At 34.3% G+C, this 11,913-nt stretch overlaps 1 protein-coding gene across 3 annotated transcripts in view; it reads left to right on the top strand.

Moving 5' to 3' along the window:
• LOC131435110 (unconventional myosin-XV) overlaps positions 1-11,913 on the top strand; it is a 536,922-nt gene that overhangs the window by 225,952 nt on the left and 299,057 nt on the right. The window lies entirely within an intron of this gene.

The following is an 11,913-nucleotide window of genomic DNA, read 5'->3' as shown; positions in this document are numbered from 1 at the left end:
TTTCTGCGTCGGTGGTTCCAAGCTCTTCTGCATAGTTTCCTTAGTTCAGCATTCCACCAAGGAGTTCTCTAGTAGCTCGCACAGTCCGATGTGCTCAAGCCTATTCATATGCTGCAACTATGAGAGTTTTTCTCGTTGACATTTTTCAAGTCAATTGGGGTTTCAATTGTTGGTTGGTATCCGTAAAATCTCTCTTCATAGAGGTCCCAGTTTGTAGATTTAGAATTACGTTATGTGACAATATCAAATTAAACATTCAAACGGAATGTGACAATATAAGATTTAATTAAATAAACTTATGATCAGATAACGACGGTTATATAACTTGGCTTCGGTTATGCGGCTGCGCCACATAAAAACACAAGGAGACATGAAAACACAAAAAATAATAATATGATGTATTCGAAATTAACCTTTCGGTGAAACTTCCCTTTCAGCGAAATGACTCTATCGGCGAAACGACTTTCGGCGAAATGACCTACTCGGCGAAAAGACCGTTAAATCACTTTTGCAGAAGTATGATAAAACCTTTTTGAAATCATCATTTGACGAAGGTTGGTTATGCGACAAATATGCCGAGCAATAGACTATACAGATTAATCTGTATTTTTATTATAAAGAACTATACTGGTTATTTAACACTCCAAATACCAAGCCTCAAAAAAAGTTGGAACGGTAACTTTCAGCTGTCATAGCTCAGCTGTTTTTCAATGAATCTCAATAAATTTTACACCCTCAAAATTTGTGAAGTTCGTAGATTGATTCCAAAACTTTGTAGCAGACGATTGGCGAAGGAAAACCAATGAAAATTTGATTTTTCCCATTCCAAGTTTTTTTCACGCGCCTAATATGCCCTATCTGCTTTCCAATTTTCTTTCCTTTGGCATAAACGTCGCATAGAAAATATTGAATACTTCAACTTTACCGAGTCATAACTTTGTTGTTAGTCAACCGATCTTCAAAATTTGTTCACCATTGGAAAGGTACTACTTCCACAAATACAATGCACTGAAAAAAACTAAAAATAGGGTTGTCTACCCAAAGTTATAATGAAAACTGATAGATGACCTAAGAAAAGATGAGACTTTTTACAATGATCGTGAATATCTCGAAATTCAAAGCGATGACCTATATATTTTTATACATCATTCGATTGCTAGTGATACCAGCTACAATTTTCGCTCAACTACCTTTCCTGCACAATCAACAGAAAACATTAAACAATCGATGAATTTATGAATATATATGAATTATTTAATTTTTTTCACATGTTTGTATATAACTCAAAAATTAAAGCGATGACATGTACATTTTTTTGATTCAGAATATTGGAATCATTACCAGAAACAATGTATTGATGATCAAAATTATATATCCGTTCAAAGAATCTCAAGAAATATGGTACAAATACAGAGAATTTGTGTTATTGGGAAAATTTTGCCAAAAAAAACAAATCAAAACTTTGAAATTTTAAGACATATATTTTTTTATTATTTTAGTTGGAAATTTATTATGAACAAAATTTACAAAAAAAACTGAAACTTGGATTTCACTGAAAATCTTAAAAATTTTGGTAAATATACCTAAACTCTAAAAATAATAATGTTTTTGTATTGGACAAAAGATCTAAACAATTTTTATGCACAACCCAAACGGAATTGTTAACTACTAAAATTAGGTTTTTTTGTTTTAGGTTTTCCGTAAAATCTCAGAAAATCGGTAGAAGATCGGAAATTTCAAAATTTCTGATATATATTGCGTATAACGTTTCTGCAAATCAAAGTGAAAATATTGGAATCCGTTTTGATTTCATCTGTTTCAAAGAGACGTAGAATTTGTTTAAATTTTGTGACAACACAAACATTTTAAATTATTTCAATGGCTTTGTACAAAAAGAAATAGAACGTAAATTTATACGAATTCCATATACTAACCCATGGCCAAAGAAACCAACCAAAATTAAAAAAAAAATTGCTCGATTTTTGTTTTACTAGCAATTAAGAACAAAAAAATATATCTTAAATTTTCCGCTATCCTAAACGACATCAATTATAATCGATAGAATTTTAGAATTTAAATATCACAAACTTAGAATTATTTCGGAATGTATAGAATTCGAAAATTATTTGAATTTTCTATTAGTAAACAATTTAGAAAAAGTAGAATTCTGAATTTAGCACAAAAATCATACGAAATTAAGTAAAATTTGTTTTTATCCACCTAGTTGTGTAATGATGCCTTTCTCATATCTCTCTTATTCTCATATAAAAATGTATTCTTCAAACAGTTTTGTTTGATTTTTGAAAAACATGAAAGCTAGTGCATGAACTAGTGTAACCTAAAAATTGAAACAGTTTTCAAATCGGTTAGGCCATCTTTCTCAGTGAAGTGAGTTCCAATATTTCAGGCACTTATGAAACTTGAATCGCCCCTAATATTGGCTTTGCAGCAGCCTTTGCGATTAGCACCTACCAACCAATCTATTCGCAGCTTACAGTTGTCTTCGTCTCGAAAAACAACCTCTTCGTTTGAATGCTTTTTACTGAATGAAACCCTGCACCTATGTTATCAGAACTAATTGGCTCAAGTAGCATGTTCCCCTAGTTATTTGGAGATTCGTGCCTTGCGTAGCTTCTCATCAACTTCCTGATGAGAAGGGAAGGATAAAAGGAACATGGAAGGGAATTGAGAATTGGGTGAGGTGAGAAAACAGCACAAATCATAAAGAAATAAGTCGTCCTGCATCCCCTAAAGGATGCTGAACGATCTGCAGGTGCCAAAATGCACGGTTGATAGAATCTCCAACCACCGAGAGGCGTTAGAGATTTTACAAAAGCGACACCATTCTGCATTCCCCGAAGAATGCAGAACGATTTCTTCCGGAATATGCACTTGAAGTAATTTGACACTTTAGAAGACAAAAATACCTTATATAGCTAATAAATGACTGATACGAATATTTTTCAATGAAAAAATCCAATGTATGAACATAATTTAAAACAATTTAAAAAAATATCTCCTCCGCCTTTTTTTATAAACATAAAATAAAAAAATAAGTTTTGGATCACCTTAATAATAAGAGCCACCCTAATACCATGTACATCGACATATGGTTTATCTTCACTGATCATTTGTTTTGAAGACATTATAGCTCTAAAGTATAAGGTTAATCCACAAATGTTTTTGTCCCCCTAAATTGTGGATCCGGACCACTGTGCAATGCAATTTAACTCGGAAACTTTAAAATAACCTATTAAATCTATTTTTGAGATTCTACGGCAAACCTACAACAAAACCAGAATTTTAGTAGTTATCAAATGCGTTTGTGTTGTGCATAAAAATTGTTTAGATCGTTTGTCCAATACAAAAATATTTTAAGAGTTTTAGGTTATTTACTAAAAATTTTAAAATTTTCAGTGAAATCCAAGTTTCAGTTTTTTTTGAAAATTTTGTTTATAATAAATTTCCAACTAAAATAATAAAAAAATATATGTCATAAAATTTAAAAGTTTTGATTTCATGTTGTTTGGCAAAATTTTCCCAATAACACAAATTCTCTGTATTTGTACCAAATTTCTTGAGATTCTTTGAACGGATATATAATTTTGATCATCAATACATTGTTTCTGGTAATGATTCCAATATTCTGAATCAAAAAAATGTACATGTCATCGCTTTAATTTTTGAGTTATATACAAACATGTGAAAAAAATTAAAAAATTCATATATATTCATAAATTCATCGATTGTTTAATGTTTTCTGTTGATTGTGCAGGAAAGGTAGTTGAGCGAAAATTGTAGCTGGTATCACTAGCAATCGAATGATGTATAAAAATATATAGGTCATCGCTTTGAATTTCGAGATATTTACGATCATAGTAAAAAGTCTCATCTTTTCTTAGATCATCTATCTACAGTTTTCATTATAACTTTGGGTAGATAACCCTATTTTTCGGTTTTTTCAGTGCATTTTATTTCTGGAAGTATTACCTTTCCAATGGTGAACAAATTTTGAAGATCGGTTGACTAACAACAAAGTTATGACTCGGTAAAGTTGAAGTCCTCAATATCCGATTCGCGATGCAGGTGCCGCATGAATGCAGATAGGGCACGTTTTGAGCTCGAAAAAAAACTTGGAACGGGAAAAATCTGATTTTCATTAGTTTTTCCTAAAAGATTGCCAATAATGATATACTTAAAATAATCTACAAACTTCACAAAATTCGAGGGTGAAAAATTTATCGAAATTGGTCAAGTAACAACTGAGCTATGGTAGCTCAAAGTTACCGCTCCAACTTTTTTTGAGGCTTGATGCTTCGCGTAACTTTTTTAGGCTTGGTATTAGGAGTGTTAATAACATTCAATTGTGTCTCAGAACGTAACGTAACTAATCTGAACTTCAGTTTAGGTGCATCGTTTCAAATTCTAGTAGTGAAAAAGGGGAATGCTTGCATAATTCATACAATTGATCAAGTAATTGATATTCGGAAGTGTTAAGGAACACGCCAGTTGTTTCCGTATTCACGACATCCAGTTATGTCTTTGACATAACCCACCCGCCAAACGAAACAATTTGCATCAACAATTTACCCTTTTTATTCCAGCTTTACTTTTGAGAAGGGACTAAGAAAAACTCTCTTGAAAATTTTCAATAATATAAGTTTCAGAAACGGTAGGTCCAGCCGATTTAGTGTCTTCTGCAATGTTTTAGGTAATTACCAGGACTATATAAAAAAATTTAATACCGTAGAAAAAAAAATTCTAGGGTGGAGAAATAATATTTCAATCTGTTACATATTTTCAAAATAATGTAAATTTTCGAAATCATTACAAACATTTTTTTATATTTTTCATAAAAAATTATGGAAGAACGCCAAATTTCCAGTGAAAAAGTTTGCATAGAATTTTGTCGGAATTTGCTTACAATATTATGTGACATTACATCTAATGGTTCTATATTTGTGAGTCTTTGTAACTCATTTGTACTGAACCAGGGAGGACGCTTCAAAATCATGTTCAGAATTTTGTTCTGAATCCTTTGAAGCGTTTTCTTCGTGGTGGAATAGCAACTTGATCAAATTGGTACTGCATAAAGCATGGCTGGCCTGAAAATTTGTTTATAAATTAACAATTTGTTTTTTAGACAGAGCTTAGAATTTATGTTTATAAGAGGATATAAACATTTCATATATTTATTACACTTTGCCTGAATTCCTTCAATGTGATCCTTGAAAGTGAGTTTTTTGTCATACGTTAAACCTAAGTACATATTTAGCTTGATCAGACCATGTCAATTCCAAGCCATTCAATTTGAGAGTGTGATTATTGTTTGGTTTAAGAAAAGAAGCTCTTGGCTTATGAGGAAAGATAATTAATTGCGTTTTTGTAGCATTTGGTTTAATTTTCCATTTTGACAGATAATCACTGAAAATATTTAAGCTTCTTTATAGGTGACTGCAGATCACTATTAGATTTCTACCTGGGGCTAACAGACTTGTGTCGTCACAGAATAGCGATTTCTGACAACCAACGGGTAGATTTGAAAGATCAGAAGTGAAAATATTATAGAAGATTGGAGCTACGCTCGAACCCTGAGGAAAACCTGCTCGTACGGGTAGCAATTCAGGTTTACAATTCTGATAGCTAACCTGAAGATTACGATCAGTTAAAAAATTTTTAATCATTTTGATCAAATAAATAGGAAACTGAAAATCAGACATGTTTGCTATTAAACCTTTGTGCCAAACACTGTCGAATGCTTTTTCTATGTCTCGAAGAGCAACTCCAGTGGATAACCCAGAAGATTTATTTGCTTTTATCATGTTCGTTACTCTGACAAGTTGATGAGTAGTTGAATGTTCATGACGAAATCCAAACTGCTCTTGTAAAAAAATTTAATTCTCATTTATATGAGACATCATTCTCAACAAGATAATTTTCCCAAAAAGTTTACTGATAGAAGAAAGTAAGCTAATTGGTCGATAATTTGATGTTTCTGCTGGGTTTTTATCAGGTTTGAGGATAGGAATTACTTTAGAGTTTTCCCATCTTTTTGGGAAGTAAGCTAATGAAAAACACTTGTTGAACATTTTAACTAGGAGTCTCAAGGCAACATCGGGAAGATTTTTAATAAGAATATTAGAAATTCCATCATTACCAGGAGCCTTCATGTTTTTAAGTTTCCTAATAATTGACTTAATTTCATCAAAATTCGTCTCAATAATGTCATCCTGTAATAACACTTGAGTTGAAATAATATCATATTGCAATAGGACGCACAACGTTCAAAATAAAATTGTGGACACTCTCGAACTGCTGAGCAAGTTTTTGAGCTTTTTCGCCATATGTAAGAAGTATTTGATTACCTTTCTTGAAAGCAGGAATTGGTTTCTGAGGTTTCTTATGAACCTTAGAAAGTCTCCAGAAAGGTTTAGAATATGGTTTAATTTGTTCAACTTCTTTCGCGAAATTTTCATTTCGCAAAAGAGTAAATCTATGTTTGATTTCTTTTTGTAAATCCTTGACTATGTTTTTCATGGCAGGATCACGAGAACGTTGATATTGTCGCCGACGAACATTCTTCAACCGAATGAGCAGTTGAAGATAGTCATCGATGATAGGAGAATGTAATTTAGTTCGAGCTTTGGGAACTGAAAGATTTCTAGCTTCGATAATGGAATGATTCAAATTATGAATTGCTGTGTAGATGTCCGCAGAATTTTCTAAAATAGTTTCATGATCCACATGATTTTCAATGTGAGATCTGTAATCCAACCAATTAGCTCTATGATAGTTGAATATAGAACTAATTGGATTAATTATAGCTTCGTTGGAAAGTCTGAATGTTACAGGAAGATGATCTGAGTCAAAGTCAGCATGTGTAATTGGTTCAATACAAATGTGACTTTGATCTGTTAGAACCAGATCAATTGTAGAGGGGTTTTTCACGGAAGAGAAACAAGTCGGATTACTGGGATGAAGAACTGTGAAGTAACCTGCTGAGAGTTGATTATGAAGTATTTAACCATTACTGTTATTTTACCTACAATTCCACTGGACATGCTTAGCATTTAAGTCCCCTATTACGAAAAATTTCGGTCGATATCTTGTGAGTTTTTGCAAATCGCCTTTAAAGAAATTTAATTGTTCGCCCGTGCATTGGAATGGCAAATATGCTCCAGCGATGAAATAAATTCCATGAATGGTTTCAACTTCGATGCCCAAGCTTTCAATAACTTTAGTATTGAAAGAAGGAAAAATTCGATGTTTAATTTGCCGTTGGACAAAAATGGCAACTCCACCACCCATTCTAGTAAACCTGTCAAATCGATGAACCACATAATGTGGATTACTTTTCAATTTGACATTTGGTTTAAGAAATGTTTCTGTCACAATGGCAATATAAATTTTGTGAACTTTGAGAAAATTATAAAACTCATCTTCACTCGATTTTAAAGATCGAGCATTCCAATTTAAAATATTCAAATAATTATTTAACGTCACTGTTCAATTTTAAATTCATTATAATATTATTTGCAAATTGCCATCCGATTTGAAATATTTCAAAAAGTGATGAAGTCGAATTCATTCGGATGAACATTTGAAAAAGTTGATTTTGTAGGTAGATCATTTTATTTTCAGTAATATCGCCTAAATCGACATCGTTTAAAGAAGCGAATGGCATTGAAGGAATATTGGTAGGTAGACTGCAATTAGAAGTAAGTGATTTGGCCGATCTACCTATAAATAAATTGTTTTCGTTGGAAGATGAACTGCATGGCGTTCCTGTGTTTTGATTATTGACTTTAGAAAAATTAAGTGGTAGATTTCTACCTGTTACCAAAGCGTAATTGTCATTAGAAGAAGATGATGACGAGGTCGATCGATCTACCTGTCAAAAAATTGTTTTCGTTAGAAGACGAATTGAATGCCAACCTGGTTTTTTTAAATTCGAAGAAATAAGTGCCTTAGAAGAATAAGGCATGGCATTTGTAATGATTTTTTGATTTTCATGTATGTTCTGTAAATTTAAGGTCGTTGATTTGACTTGTTGTCTAAGTGAACGAGCGTTTAAAATTTTTTCCCTGACAGGACATTTCAAATAATTGGATTTATGATTTCCATCGCAATTTGAATATGAAAATTTATCAGTGGTTTCATTCATTGGACAAACGTCTTTCGAATGCGATTTACCACAATTCAAACACCGTATATCCATATGACAATTTTTGATTCCATGAGCGAAGCCTTGGCAACGACGACATTGCGTTAAGTTTGCAATACGATTATGCTGTTTATAATGTTTCCAATGAATTTTAATGTGGGAAATTTACCGTACTTTTTCTAAAGTTCTCAAATTGTTTGCGCCACTTCGATTGAAGTGTATTAGGTAAAGTTCGTAGGAAATTCCAGAGCGTGGTTTAGAAGTACCATTCGTTTTTTTTTTTCATAAGTATTACTTGGGAAAGGGCAAAACCAAGCAATTCTTTTAGTTCATTTTTAATTTTATCAGTTCTTTCATCATTTCATTAGCCTTTCAAGACAGCCTTGAAGGGTCTGTCTGAATTTATCTAATATGAATAATATTTATGAAGCTTCTCGGGCAAATATCGAATAAGACGTTTGTAATCTTCCAATCCATCAACCAAGACTCGACATTCTCCTCTTCGTCCGATTTGAAATGAGACTTTTACTTCCGGGAGAAAAGTAGAAAGCTCAGTACGGAATGCTTTGAAGTCGGAAATCATCACCGCCACTGAAGGCATAGATTGTTGTTTCTTCCCAGAACGACAAGCGTCCTTATTTGAAATATTTGAAGAATTTTCTTCTATGTCGTTACAATCGGATTCAGGAAGAATCTCGTAAATATTCAACGATTTTGTTTTAGGCTTTGTTAAGACGTAAAGCCGTCTTGAGCTAGTTTTAATATGATCAGTATCTAACGGGGAAACAGATTGGGAAAACCGACATGTGAACACAATGATGTAATGAAAACCGCGAAAATGTTACCGCAGAGACGGGACTCGAACCCGTAGCTAACTCCTAACCGGGGAAATTGTTTTACCAATTAAACTACCCTACATATGAAAACACATGAAGAGAAAGTTTCATTGTATTTATCAATATAAAACATTTTGCACGGGGGCGTAAAAGGGAGGGAGCATCAGGGCATCGGACGAATTGATGACTGGACGAGGGATTGTGGATAGCCAGCCCAAGTCACTTGAAGGAAACTTGTTTCCTTCTGAAGGTCTGAAATGAGTCTGACGCGCCCTTCTCAAACAAACCATCAGGCGGGTTCAAGCATGTATAGCGATATGCTTCATCCATGCACTGGATATTATGGTTGGAAGAGCATCTTTTATTCCCGCGGAATACGAGTAAGTGACTCTACTTACGTATCCGCCCAACCCTTTTTGTTCGCTTTTCGGTAACAGCTATAGTAAGAAGGTGAATGGATGAGTCATATCGGGGCTACTGTAAGTCTACCCGCATCCACTGGCAAGTCCTTGAACTGATGGTGGCTTCACTTCACATCACATCACATCACATCACATCACAAGTAATGGTATGTCAATACGGTCGAAGGCTTTGCTAAAGTCAGTGTAAAGAGTTTCTACGTATTTTTCGGCGTCCATTGCATTCAGAGTGAATGTCATAAATTCTAAGAGATTTGTTGTAGTTGAGCGGCCTTTAAAAAAGCCATGTTGTTTGTTTGTTATTACATTTTTAAGTTGATGAAAAAGTTTTTCATATACAATTTTTTCAAATAATTTTGGAATGCATGAGATAATGGCTATTCCACGGTAGTTCCGAATGTTAGATTTTGCACCAGATTTAAATATTGGTACAAGAAAGGAAGATTTCCATGCTTTAGGAAAAGTACATTTATTAAGTGATAGGTTAAAAAGTAGTTGTAGTGGTAGTGTAAGTTCTTCAGCAAGATTTTTTAAAAATATTGGTGGTATACTGTCAGGTCCAGGCCCTTTTGAGGCGTCTAAGTTTTTCAGTGCTGTCGAAATGTCATGTTCTGATAGATAGTTTACAGATATGGAGTTGGAAAATGCAGGTATGAAAGAGAAGTATTCACGGTCACGGTCAGTTTCTGAATAAGATGTATATACTTCTTGGAAAAAATTTGCAAAGTGATTGCAGATTTCTGTACTATTTTTCCCTACATGTTCGTCGAGGTGCATTTGAGATGGAAAATTGTTGCTTTTTAGTTTAGTTTTTGTGTAGTTGAAATAGTTCATAGGGCAAGTCTTTATTTCGTTTTCAATTTTGCGGTTATATTCTTCATGTGCTGTGTTAATGGCTATTTTAACTTGATTGCATAGATTTAAGTAATTTTGAAGATGACCGTCACTTTTTTGTTGTTTGTAAGTTTTGTGTGCTTTTTGTTTTCTATTTTTCAAATGTTTTAGTTGTGAATCGAACCATACAGGTAATTTGCTGTTATGATTTTTTCTTCTTCTTTTCATAGGCAAAGTTTCGGCTGATATTTTGTTTATAATGTGATAAAATTTGTTTACTTCGACGTCGACATTTACTTCTGTACTCAGTATGTTCCGCCAATTTATTATCAGGAATCAGGAATCAGAACAAATTGGCTCAAATGGCACGTTCCCCTTGATATTTGGAGATTTGTGCCTTGCCATCAATTTGTTTTTAGCATCATTTTCCCGATATATAAGAGGGAAGGATTGAAAGGAAATGGTAAGGGTTGGACTAGGAGGATGGGAAAAATTGACGACACAAAAACACATAAAAGCAGAAGTAAATTCTGAACCTCTACGAGGTCCCGAACAGTCTGCTCTTAATAAAACCTCCAACCCCCGAGAGGATTTGAAGATCTTACAAAAGCGACACCATTCTGCACTCCCGGAAGAATGCAGAACGATTCGCAGTATGTACGAGCAGAAGTAAATTCGGCACCCCCTAAAGGATGCCAAACAATCTGCTAAACCCTATTTAAGGTGAATACAGAAGGGATTCATTCACTCCAGGAAGAACGATGAACCCTTCTGACTATAGCTCCTTACCACATTGGGTAAGAAACGAGAGAATATCCTTCAATTTTAGCTCCGCATACACAGACTCAACCATGTATGGAGAACCAAAAACCCGGATACGTAGCTGCGTCAATGCGGGACAGTTACATATCAGATGATATGAAGTACCATAATCGCATTCACACAAATCACACGAATAATACTCAGCACGTTGAATAGTAGCCATGTGATAATTGAGTTTGCAATGTCCAGTCAGAGCTCTGACCAGAATACTGCAATGATGCTTGGAGAAATGCAGTAGACACTTTGACATTTTCAGATTTAAATCTGGTAGAAATGCTTTTGTCTGAGCGCAAGTTTGCAAGCTGCGCCAGTAGCTGGCATGTTTGGATACAGCCCAAGAACGAATCTTGTGCTTTATCCAACTAGTTGAAAGTGGTAAAGCTGGTTCAGGACCAACGAAATCATTCGTTGCACCAGCTCTAGCCAACTCATCAGCCCATTCATTTCCAGTAATACCAGAATGGCCGGGTACCCATAAGAAGTAAACAGCATTTGAAATGCTGAGGTCTTCAATTTGAGTTCGACATGCGATCACTAGATTCGACCGTGAGTCATTCGAACTGAGTGCTTTTAAGGCTGCCTGACTGTCGGAACAAAAATAAATTCGCTTACCACAGATCCTCTGCTGAAGTGCCGATTGTACTCCACACAGAATCGCGTAGATTTCTGCTTGAAACACAGTACAGTATCTACCAAGTGAATGAGACTGCTCCAGCCTCATTTCACGACAGTAGACACCAGCACCAGCACGACCATTCAACAGAGAACCGTCCGTATAACAAACTATGTGTTCATCAAGTTGTCGTTCCAGACAACCAGACAACCATTCCTCACGAAA

The sequence above is a fragment of the Malaya genurostris genome, chromosome 3 (genome assembly GCF_030247185.1).
Source record: "Malaya genurostris strain Urasoe2022 chromosome 3, Malgen_1.1, whole genome shotgun sequence".
NCBI lineage: Eukaryota > Metazoa > Arthropoda > Insecta > Diptera > Culicidae > Malaya > Malaya genurostris.
The sequence above is the reverse complement of the archived record's forward strand: the minus strand, read 5'-3'. Positions and strand labels throughout refer to the sequence as shown.